Source organism: Vicugna pacos, chromosome 1 (assembly GCF_048564905.1).
Source record: "Vicugna pacos chromosome 1, VicPac4, whole genome shotgun sequence".
NCBI lineage: Eukaryota > Metazoa > Chordata > Mammalia > Artiodactyla > Camelidae > Vicugna > Vicugna pacos.
The window spans coordinates 113,157,045-113,167,864 of record NC_132987.1 but is presented as its reverse complement, the minus strand read 5'-3'; positions in this window follow the sequence as shown (position 1 = coordinate 113,167,864).

Genomic DNA, 10,820 nt, shown 5'->3' with positions numbered 1-10,820 from the left:
CTCTTGGAATCACAAAGCCTGAAATGAGATAGGTGTTGAAAAAAATGTTTGGTAAATGAATGAATGCATGAAAATAAAAATGCATAAATAAATCAGATGAAGAATTAATAATACCTTTTGGAACCATACATTTCTCAGTATGTACCTACTCTTATTTATGGAAAGCAAGCTGTCTCTTGATACTGTAGATCTGTAATATACCAATTAATCCAAATCAAGTAATTCCTTTTTGAATTTAAGCCTGTCTCCCTCCCATCCATCCTCTTTCCTCAAGTTTTATCTTCATGAGGGATAAGAACTACTCTTTTACAAAGTTTACCAAACAACCTATGTGGCTTGGGAGAAAAACATTTAACCTGATTAAGAATGAAAACTATTTTCCACATTATTAAAGCACTTGAGAAACATCAATTTGGATTAAAATAATGTGAAATGGCACATGAAAACTGTCTACTTATTATAATCAACCCATAAGACTTTTACTTAGTTACCATTAAAAAAAATTCTATGTAGGTGCTTAGAAGTAATGTAATTGTGTTTCTTCTATTATATTCTGTAATTCTAACTTTCATTAACTCGTATTGAGTTCTTTGCCAATTGATCCAAATTACTGTGTTTTTACCGCACTTCTCCAACATTTAATCTGAGATTTAAGGAAACATGATAGTACTGTAAATGGCATTTAACCCAAGTTTTAATTGGATCACTACTGAAAAAAAGAATAGAAAATCTAACTTTCTCTATTTTGATGAGTTTGCCTTATAAAAGCTACAAAACTGTCCTTTCCAACTGTCATGTCTTTTTTTTTTTTTTTTGCTGTTCAATTCAGGGACCTTCTGCTTTTCTGCATTCACATCAAGATCTCCACATGTAGCTGTGTGGTAAAGAGTGAATTTCCCAGGTTATTTTAACTGGATCATTTTGTGTCTGTATAATGGAACTTGTTTTCATCAAGCTGGTATGATATGCAAACTCTAGCCCAGAAGATGTGGTGAATTCTGAAGCTTCAGGAATTGACTGTCACAAAAAGGATCTCATTTGGATAGGTATGAGCCTGGGTGTGTGCCTAATCAGAGAAGGCAGTAATACGGAAAAGTAAGAACTCTATAGGAGAACAAGCAAAAAGAAGGATGGCTTGGACATGAAGCAGTGCAAGCTGCAAAGGGCAACTAGGAGGTCAGTGGTGGGAAGAGGCTGCTGTAAGCAGCCTGGGAGGACTAGAGGAGACCTGTCAACCTGGACAGGAATAAGACTGGAATATCTCCAAAGTCTGGAATGAAGATGCCGATTGCTTCTCATGGGAATTCTGGCCAGGTGGGTTAATGCTGAGATTCCACTTTTTAGGGTTGCAAAATTCAGGACCACCATCACATCTGTCACTAACATGTTGTGGGTCTCCAAGAACGTTTTCACTTTGACACCATTGTAAGTTTGAGCCAAGACTGTTACCTGAAAACTGGGTTTGCTTCTTGGTGGGTGTGGAGCCAAAAGATACAACCAGGTCAAAAATTGGGAGAAAGAAAATGTATTACTTGCAGCAAGTAAGGCGGATGCTAGGGATCTGTCCCAAAGCAGTGTCTCTCCCAAACTGGGGAGGTTTGAAGCTAAAGGAATGCACATATTCATGAAGGGGCTTGGGCGGTAGAGTGAGCCCAAGCTTTAGTTGATGGAAGAAGTCATGAGGGTCAGAAAAGGTCAACATCATCATCCCTTCGGTTCCAGTTGATCTGGTGGTTGAGCTCTTCAGCTCTTCTTTACAGTTGACCCAGAACTGGGAGACTTTACAATTGACTGCTATCCTTGCTATTGTTAAGTTCTTAACCTAACAACAGTCATTTGTTTCTGCATTCTTTTGTTCTTTAAAATCATTAATTACTGAGATCTATTCAAGAACAAGCATTGTGGCTTAGGTCACAAAATGGCTCTGGCCAAAAATGGCTTCTCTTATGTCAAGAAAGCCAATGCCTGGTTCTCATTCTCCAGGGACCCCCTACCCTATCTGCTTACAAGACCACCTTCAGGTTCAATAATTTATTAGAAGGACTCATAGAGCTCAGAAAAGTCATTATACTCATGGCTACAGTTTATTAAAGTGAAAGGATACTGATTAAAATCAGCCAGGGGAAGAGAGTATAAGGCAAGGTCTAAGAGTCATCAGATGCAAGTTGTACCAACGGCACCGAATTCTCCATGATACTTTATGATATGCAGCAATATGCATGGAATATTATTAACCAGGGAAGCCCGTGCCTTGGTGTCCAGGGTTTTTACTGGGGCTCAGTCATGTAGACATGGTTGGTGACTGCATGGCTGACTTTTGCCTCCAGCCCCTCCAGAAGTCAAGTTAATACCACGTGGCCCAAGGTCCCCCACCATAAATAACATTGTTAGCATAAACTTTCTGTCATGGCCCAAGACTCCCGGATAAACAAGGCATACTTATCAGGCAGGGCATTCCAAGGGCTTACAGGCTATCTCAGTAGCTGAGGGCAAAGGTCCAACCTTTCTTTGAGCAAGGTAAGTCCTGTACCACACACAAGGGTCATTCTTGATTAGCGGCCCTATCCCCAGGGCAGATCAAAGGATCAAGTCCATAGCAGAGCATCAGATAGAAACTCAGCTGTTCTTGTATTCAAGGGACAATCTCAGAATTATCACAGGAGATAAAGCTCCAAACTCAGAACAGGGAAGATGAGCAGACATGAAGGTGGGAGTCACATCCAGGGCTTAGATACCAAGAGCTTGTCCTTACTGGGTGCTTCTCCTATGATGCTTGGGTTCCTCTCTCTGGGTAAAAAGTCTGGGACTGGAGTGGTCCAACTGAAAAATATCCAACCAAATAGGTATTTGGGATCACATTGGTTATGATGACTAATCTGGGCACCAGAAATTTTCCACCTATATATAGTTTGACCTGGTTGTAGAGCAGATAATTATATCCAAAATAACTAGCACTCCAATTAGGCTGACGGACAAGCACAGGGCCTGGGTGTAGGAGTAGACAATAGTCTCCAAATGGCATTCAAAGAGGCAAAGCTCCCCTTCTTCTTGCGTTGGGAAGCAGGAGTGACCACAGGTGAATTCAAATTTCCTCAAGAAGATTCTTCACAAGTTCATGAATAGCAGAGTCTGTACCCATGTCTGTCCTGCCAGGAGGAGAAACAATCCAAAACCAGGCTCCTCCACCATTTCTTAGACTAGGTCATATTGGATTGGAATGGGATTACTGAGCACAGAGCATCTCTAAGCCAGAAATCAGATGGAAGATGCTTATAAAAAGACTTTGGCAAAGCCTGTAGCCAGCACAGTCACTTAATCAATTTATACTTAATATTTTTTGAACACTTCCTGTGTACCTGTCAGTGGATTAACTCCAGGGATATCACCATAAAGCTCACTCCTAAGGAGCTTATGTTCCACTCTAAGTCAGACATTTATTGAATGCCCACTAAGTGCAAGGTACACATTCTCTTATTTGTCCAGGGTCTATATAGATTATGTGATGGTGGCATCTGGCTGGTCCATGAAGGGTAGTAGTTAGGGTCTAGTTGTTGCTCTACCTTCTCTTCCTGGATCCCCATGGGTTTCAGAGCTTTGGAGGAGTTCTAGAACCCCTAGTGACCAAGAAAAGGAAAATACTGATGTGAATGATTAGGGAAAGGACTGAAAAAAATCATCTGGACACCTGGTACTAAAGTGAACGGCTGGAGTACATTCTGATCTGGCAGGTTCATCCCACACAAGTTTTTAATTTGGAATATCAACTTGGCTGGATCCTCTCCTGCAAGGGTTCCTCTCCATCAAGGGCTTTCTATTCTCAGAGGAGTCCTGGGCTTGATGGACAAAGATTTCCTTAGAGGACACTTTCTGGAACCTTCCACTTCTCTCCTTGAATGATGACCTTTTTCTTCCCCACAACTTATAAGCCCTAAGGATTCATCTCTGGGCAATGAGCAAATATTCAGAATCATTTCCCTAGTTCATTCACCTCAGGACCCAATGTGGTATTTGATTCTGATAAGGCTTCTTTGTGCGTGAGAAACTGTTCTGAAATCTCCCAACAAAAAAACAAGTCATATTATATTGCACTGTATGGGAAATCCACACCATTGCCCCTCCTCCCTAGTGAGGGTAATCGCTGCCAATTCACGGTGCTATTGTGAAAATGAGTCATTTGGAGGGGTTCCAAAATAAGCAAAGAAAGGAGGATAGCAGATCGGACTGATGGATTTGGTGGCATTAAATCACAGATCTAAACGTGGTGTACTTTGTAGAGTCGCATTTTTAATCTTTATTGAGAATGTTGATTAAAGAAAGAAGTTACCTTGATTTGTGACATTTGGTAATATGATTATATTACCCTTTAAAAATTTTTATTTTTGACTAGATAATACATGCACGTGTTTTGAAACAAAATGACATGCAAATGTTCGCATTAAGAAGTCATGCTCCTAATCTTCCCCCATTAGCTCTTTCCCCAGAGGTAGCCACTTTTGCATCATTTTGTTTCTTTATGCAAATACAAGAAAAGAGGCTTCCTCTTTGGTTTGGGGAACCCCACACTAGAAGTCAGAGCTCGTCCCCTAACTGTAAATTCAAATTAACAGATACTTCTCCAGCCTTCTCCACAGCGAGGGCAAGATCATATGATCTAGGCTCAGCCAAAGTTGGAATTGGAGGGAGGTGACATCATAAAGCCAGCTCAGGGGAGAGTCTTTTCCATTGTAGGAGCAGCTACATCTCATTTCCAGAGCCAGTGAAGCTACTAGTTCAAACTGTAGCATTTGAGGTCCAGGGCCAATGGGATCAGCAGTGCACACTGAGGCATCTGCAGACCCAGATTAACAGTGAATCCAATGACTCAAACTCCAGGCCTCCTCACTCGAATGAGCCTCTTCCAAAGGCTGGAAGGGGGTTCCAGCAATGTATTGACACATTTTTGAAAAATCTGCAAAGGTCAGATATTTTTACTGCAATTAGTTAAAACTGTCTCTTTCCTCCCCAGCTCACCATTTGTCACACTTCCTTTTGTTCTATGTGGTGTTGGAGTGGCTGCAGTATTTTGCAAACAAGCTAATTGTGGGGAAGCTGAGTTAGGGTACCTTTAATTTGGGTTTAGTGTGACACTTTTATGTGGTTTATGATTACTTCCATAGTCTCTGCTAGCCAACCTGGGGACAGAATGGCTGCCAGGAACATTTCTGCTACCCACAGTGCCAATTCACCTAGCCTCGGGTCGTGAAGGTGCACGGCTAGAATTTGTACTGCAGTGTGGATGTGTCCCTGGAGCCGGGCCCTGGGACTCTGTGGAGAGTGGAAGAGAAATGTACAAATGTACAGTGCCAGAAGCTCAGCTATGGAAAAGCTTTCGAACTCTTGAGGATTACAAATGAAAATTCCCAAATCTGATGACAATCCAACTTGACAGGACATTGCTAATAATGGGTATGAAGCTGCAAAAAACTTCTGTAAATTATAAAAAACATAAAACTCGTCTGGATCTCAGCCAGATGACCAAGGTTAACATCTGAAGGGATGAGAGTGGTACTTCATCTGTGTGGGTTTCCTCCCCAAATCTAGAACCCCGGTAGGAGGGTATAGCTCAGTGGTAGAGTGCATGCCTAGCCTGCATGAGGTCCTGGGTTCAATCCCCAGTTCCTCCGTTTAAGAAAAAAAAACAAATAAACCTAATTACCTCCCCCACTAAAAAAATGTATATGAAGAATAGAATCCCAATCAAACCATGAGAAAAACAGACAAACCCAAATTGATTGGACATTCTACAAAATACCTATAAAATTCACAACTGGCAAGGTTACCAAAAAGAAGGAAAATCTGTGAAACTGTCACAGACCAGAGGAGCCTAGGAAGGCATAATGACTAAATGAATGTAATGTGTTATCCTGGAACAGAAAAGGGAGCTTAGGGAAGAATTAATGAAATTCAAATAAAGTGTGGAGTTTAGTTAATAATAATGTTTTAATACTGATTCATTAATTGTAACAAATATATACATAGCCCAAAAATGAAATGGAAAAAATATAATGTAGCCAGTGTGTCAGGCAAATAATTCAACTATTATGTAATATTTCTGGATTTTGTGATATTTATGGTATCTATCAATTTTTAAAATATTTAAATTTCTGTGATTTTTTCCTCTCATTTTAAATATTTGTTTTTGTGCCTAATTTTCTGTTCCTGATTTTTTTTTTAAGGATGGCCCCTTGAAATCCAAATCTGCCTCTGGGTACCAAGTCCAACCAAGTTCCTACTGCTCACCACATAACAGGCCAACAAATTGAGAGATGAGCTGTTGGGGCAAGGAATATGGACTTTATTAGAGAAGATGATGGACTAGTGGCCCAAAGAACCATCTTCCCCCAGTTAGAATTCAGGCTCCTTTATACTAAAAGTGAAACGAGTATGTTTGGTTGCTGCAAACTTCTTGGTGTCACAATGGTATCCTTTGTTCTTACAGCTGTCCAGGTAGGTCAGGTCACAATGTTCCTATAAACCTCCACCAAGACAAAAGTTATTCTCTGCTCTGCTCTGCTCTGCAACATGTTACCTCTCTACAAATGGAAGCTTTAAAGGTTGGAGTCCTTAGAATGGGCCATCCTGTATATCTCAGGCTATAGGCAGCATTCTTATAGCAAAAGCGATAGAATACAAGGGTTAAAGTAAAGGAAACAGATCCCATATGGAGTCAGATTTGTTCTTCCCTATTACAGGTGTATGTGTACAGCAGTGGGTAGTAGTGTTATCACTGTACCAGTCTATAATATGGTGGGCATTTGTATTGTTCTTTGGCCCTCCCAAAAGTCAGAGAAATATTTAAATATTATTTAAATAAATTCTTTTTTTCAGAAATCATCCATAGTTTGTTCCTGCTGCTTCTAAATGAGAAGTTGGACATCATTTAAAGCAGTGGTTCTAAGCCCTGGCTGTACCTAAGAGTGCCTGGGGGTAGGGATGGAGGTAGGAGGCTAAAATATACTGAAGCCCAGTCCCAGATGTTGAACCAGCATTTCCAAGGGTAGGGCCTAATTATCAGTAGTATTTAAAATTACCCAGATGATTCTAATACTCAGCCAGAGTTGAGAAGCCACTGAATAGAGTCTGGTCTCCAAGTGGCCCAAGTCAGCTATTTATGTTATGAGTCCTAACTTTGTGCCCATCATCATTGTGCTTGGTGTGACGGATGCACAGAGGTGTGAAACAGACCATCAAGGAGCCTTCAGTCTGGCCATCCCGGAGTGAGGTTGGGGTGTCTGGATTTCCCTGTAAGAAGAAGCTGAATAGAAAATTGAGTGCAGGCTGCCTGTGGAACAGAGCAAATGAGAAGTGTCCGGGAGAGCTGTGTCTTGCTTTATTAGGTCTAGGGGTGCTGAGAGATTCTTAAAGAGTGTTCTATGAATTCCCAGAAGCTTCCAATAAATCTAAGTCTATGAAGAACTTTCTGCCAGAATTCTCAACTTTGACATTAATGGGGAGAAAGATGATCTCAAATGGCCTGCAGGCCCCAAGCTTCTGCCTTCATGAAAACAGAATATAAAAGCAATAGCAAGGTTTTGGCCTGTTGTTAAGAAAACATAAAGGGAGAGAGGGAGAGAGGGAGAGAGAGAGAGAGAGATCTTGCTTGCAATAGCAACAGAAACACAAAATGCTGAGGAAACAAGAGATATACAGGATCTAGAGTCAGAGAACTACAAACTTTACTGAGTAAGTTTTTTAAAAACCTACTTCATAAATAGAAAGACTACATCAGGAAAGCTTAACATCGTAAATCCCAAACTAACTATATACATTCATTAGTATTTCAGTCTGTACCCCAATAAAATTATTTGTGGAACTTGATAGTGATTTTAAAGTTGATTTGGCAGAATGTGTGAAGCTGGTCAGTTAAAAAAAAAAAAAGAAGAGGAGGGGGAGGCATTGATCTTTACCAAATATCAAAACATAGTTTTAAAGTGACAAAAATATAAACAGAAAGATACTATCTTAGGAACAAACAGATAAGGAACAGAATGAAAAGTACAGAAACAGCTCTAAATTAATTATTAAACATAACCAGGATATGATAAAGATGGAATTTCAATTAAGTGGGAAAGAATGAACCACTCAATATATCATGTTGGAATAACTGGCTAACCGTTTGGAAAAAATCAAGTTGGATTTCCTCCTCAGAATATCCACAGTAATAACTTACATATGGTTTATATGTTTAAAAAAAAACATAAAAGTACCAGAAGGAAAAAGAAGGTAAAATTTTATGTAAACTTGTAGTAGGGAAGCTTTCTAAGCATAACACCAAAGGAAGTATCAATAAAGTCACATACTGGGAGAGATGATTATAAAAATATTGTAGTCTTATAAATCTAAAAAAAAAACATGAAAGGTAAATCACATCTCAGGAAACAGCCATGACATATGTGACATACATAGGATTTAATATCCTGAAATACAAAGATATTTGACAGACAAAAGAAAAAAGTTTAGTATAAAATAAGAGCTAATTTCCTACAATAAGTGCACACAGCCAATTAATGTACCAAAAACAAAAAAAAGCATTCAAACTTCTTAGTTAATAGAATGCATATGAAAACCAAGAGAAGCCACTTTGGTCTAAAAGATTAGCAAAGAGATATGGAGAAATAGATTCACCTCCAAAACATATAAACTGATCACATCATTTCTGGGAGACAATTAAGCATTAAATCTTCAGTCTTTCAAAGATTCATATCCTTTGGCCCAGCAGTCTCCTTTTGGGGAAGTCATTCTAAGAACCAATGACATAAAAGCACAAAGAGATAAAATTAAGTAAATGTTTAGGCATCAGCAAGGCAAGGAAATCTTTTTTTTTTTTAAATAAAAAAATTACAGGGGTAGAAGAGAGGGAAGGGGGATGTAAGAGGTACAAACTATCAGGGATAAAATAAGCTACAAGGATGTATTGGCCAACACGGGGAATACAGCCAGTATTTTATAATAACTACATAAAAGGAGTAGAACCTTTAAAAATTATGAATCACTATAATGTACACCTGTAACGTAATTTTGTACATCAACTATACTTCAATAAAAATTAAAAAGAAAAGAATTATATATTTGATATTTCACAAAGGACTAGAGAACTATCATCATAGATAAACCAGAATCTTGTTGCACCTTTTTTGTAATTTTACTCTTGGTTTTAGTCCCTCATTTGAACTAGTCAAGGGAATGCAGTGGAAGAAACCATGACTTTTTTTCACTGTTTCATTTATCTTTAGATCTTGGTCTGCACGCTGCATAAGGACATTCAATCGATTATTAATACTTACGGTAATGAAAAACTAGAAAAAAATGACACACAAAACAATAAATGGCCTGTTGAAAATGCATGACGTGGTCTTGAAATGGACTACTAGGAGCCACTAAAAATTATAATGGCAGGTTTCTATTTATTGACATTGTAAGATATAATTTACTAGGTAAAGAATAAAGTTCAAAGCCAATAATCTGGTAAGATCCTGTTTTCCTTAAGTAAATATTTAAAAGTATATTTATGCATAAAAAAAGAACAGAAGAATACAATGAGTGTGGGAATGAAGAGAGAGGATGGGCAGCATTTTTTAAGTCTGTATTTTCTAAATTTTCTATGTTGAAAATGAATTACTTTGGGGGTAAAGAAGAGATATTAATGGAAATTTTAGCCACCCAGTTGTAATATTTTCTGGAACAAGGCAGAGTGTAAATTAATTATTTAATTAAAGAAAAATAGAGTCACTGGCTTCATACGGCCGATCCCGTCTCCGAATAACTAAGCCGTGTGGACAACATCATTATTATTTGCTGTAGATTCGAAAACATTCAATCTTTGGGCATCAGTCCTCCTGGTTTTCTTGGCTCCCCTGACGGTGCCTGGGGGTGCTCAGCCCTTGTTAAAGATGAGCGAGCCCGATCCCAGCAAGGGAAGTGGCCAGCCCAGTGTCGCGGGGAACGTCGGCGACATCGCCGGGCGTAGCACAGGGCCCCAGGGCTGCCGCCTTCTGTCGCATGGCTGAAAAGTTGGTTGTTTTGCCAGTCCTTTTCTGTGCATTCTGTCCAGGCACCTCCTTTAGCAATAGATTCAGGGCCTCTCCCTTCCTCCTTTATTGGGATGGGGGGATAGGGGCAGGGGTCCCTTATTAGGCAAACAATTGTGGCACATCCCCCCTCCGTGGGGGAGAGAGAACACGGACAGATTATTATTCTGTCTCAAGAGGAGTTGGTGGAGGCCTAAATACCGCCTGTGGGAGTGGCTGTCACCCTTGGGGAGACCAGAGCTCCTAAGAGGGTTGACACCTTAGGGGACGACACGATGGGGCAGACCACACAGATGGAACACAGTTACAGTTGGAAACCTGGGGAGCAAATAGGACCCGAGGGAAGGCAGCCTCAGGCTTTTGGCCCATGGAGCCCGATATTTCCCGGGCGCCTTGACGCTCTGTCTGGGAGGCCTCATGAAGATTGTCCCCAAGCTTCTCTCCAAGTGGCCTGTGATCACAGCAAGGACCAGTGGGGGGCGCTCCCGGAGGCTGACCCCGACCCTCCAGTCAGTCCCTCTTAGCCTCCTTTTTTGTGCTCCCACCACTGGCTCACACCCCAAGCACATGCTGCCTTTCAGAATGGAGACAGGCTTAGCCCAAGCTTCCTGCAGCATCGTGTTTGGCAGAGAGGTCATCTAAAGTTCTACCTGTGGTGCAGGTGTTCCTGGGACAGAAGGAGCAATGCCCAGGGAGTCCTATAGTGCCTGTGTTGTACTCGGTGTCTCAGCTTCGTTGCCTGTAAAGTGGGGA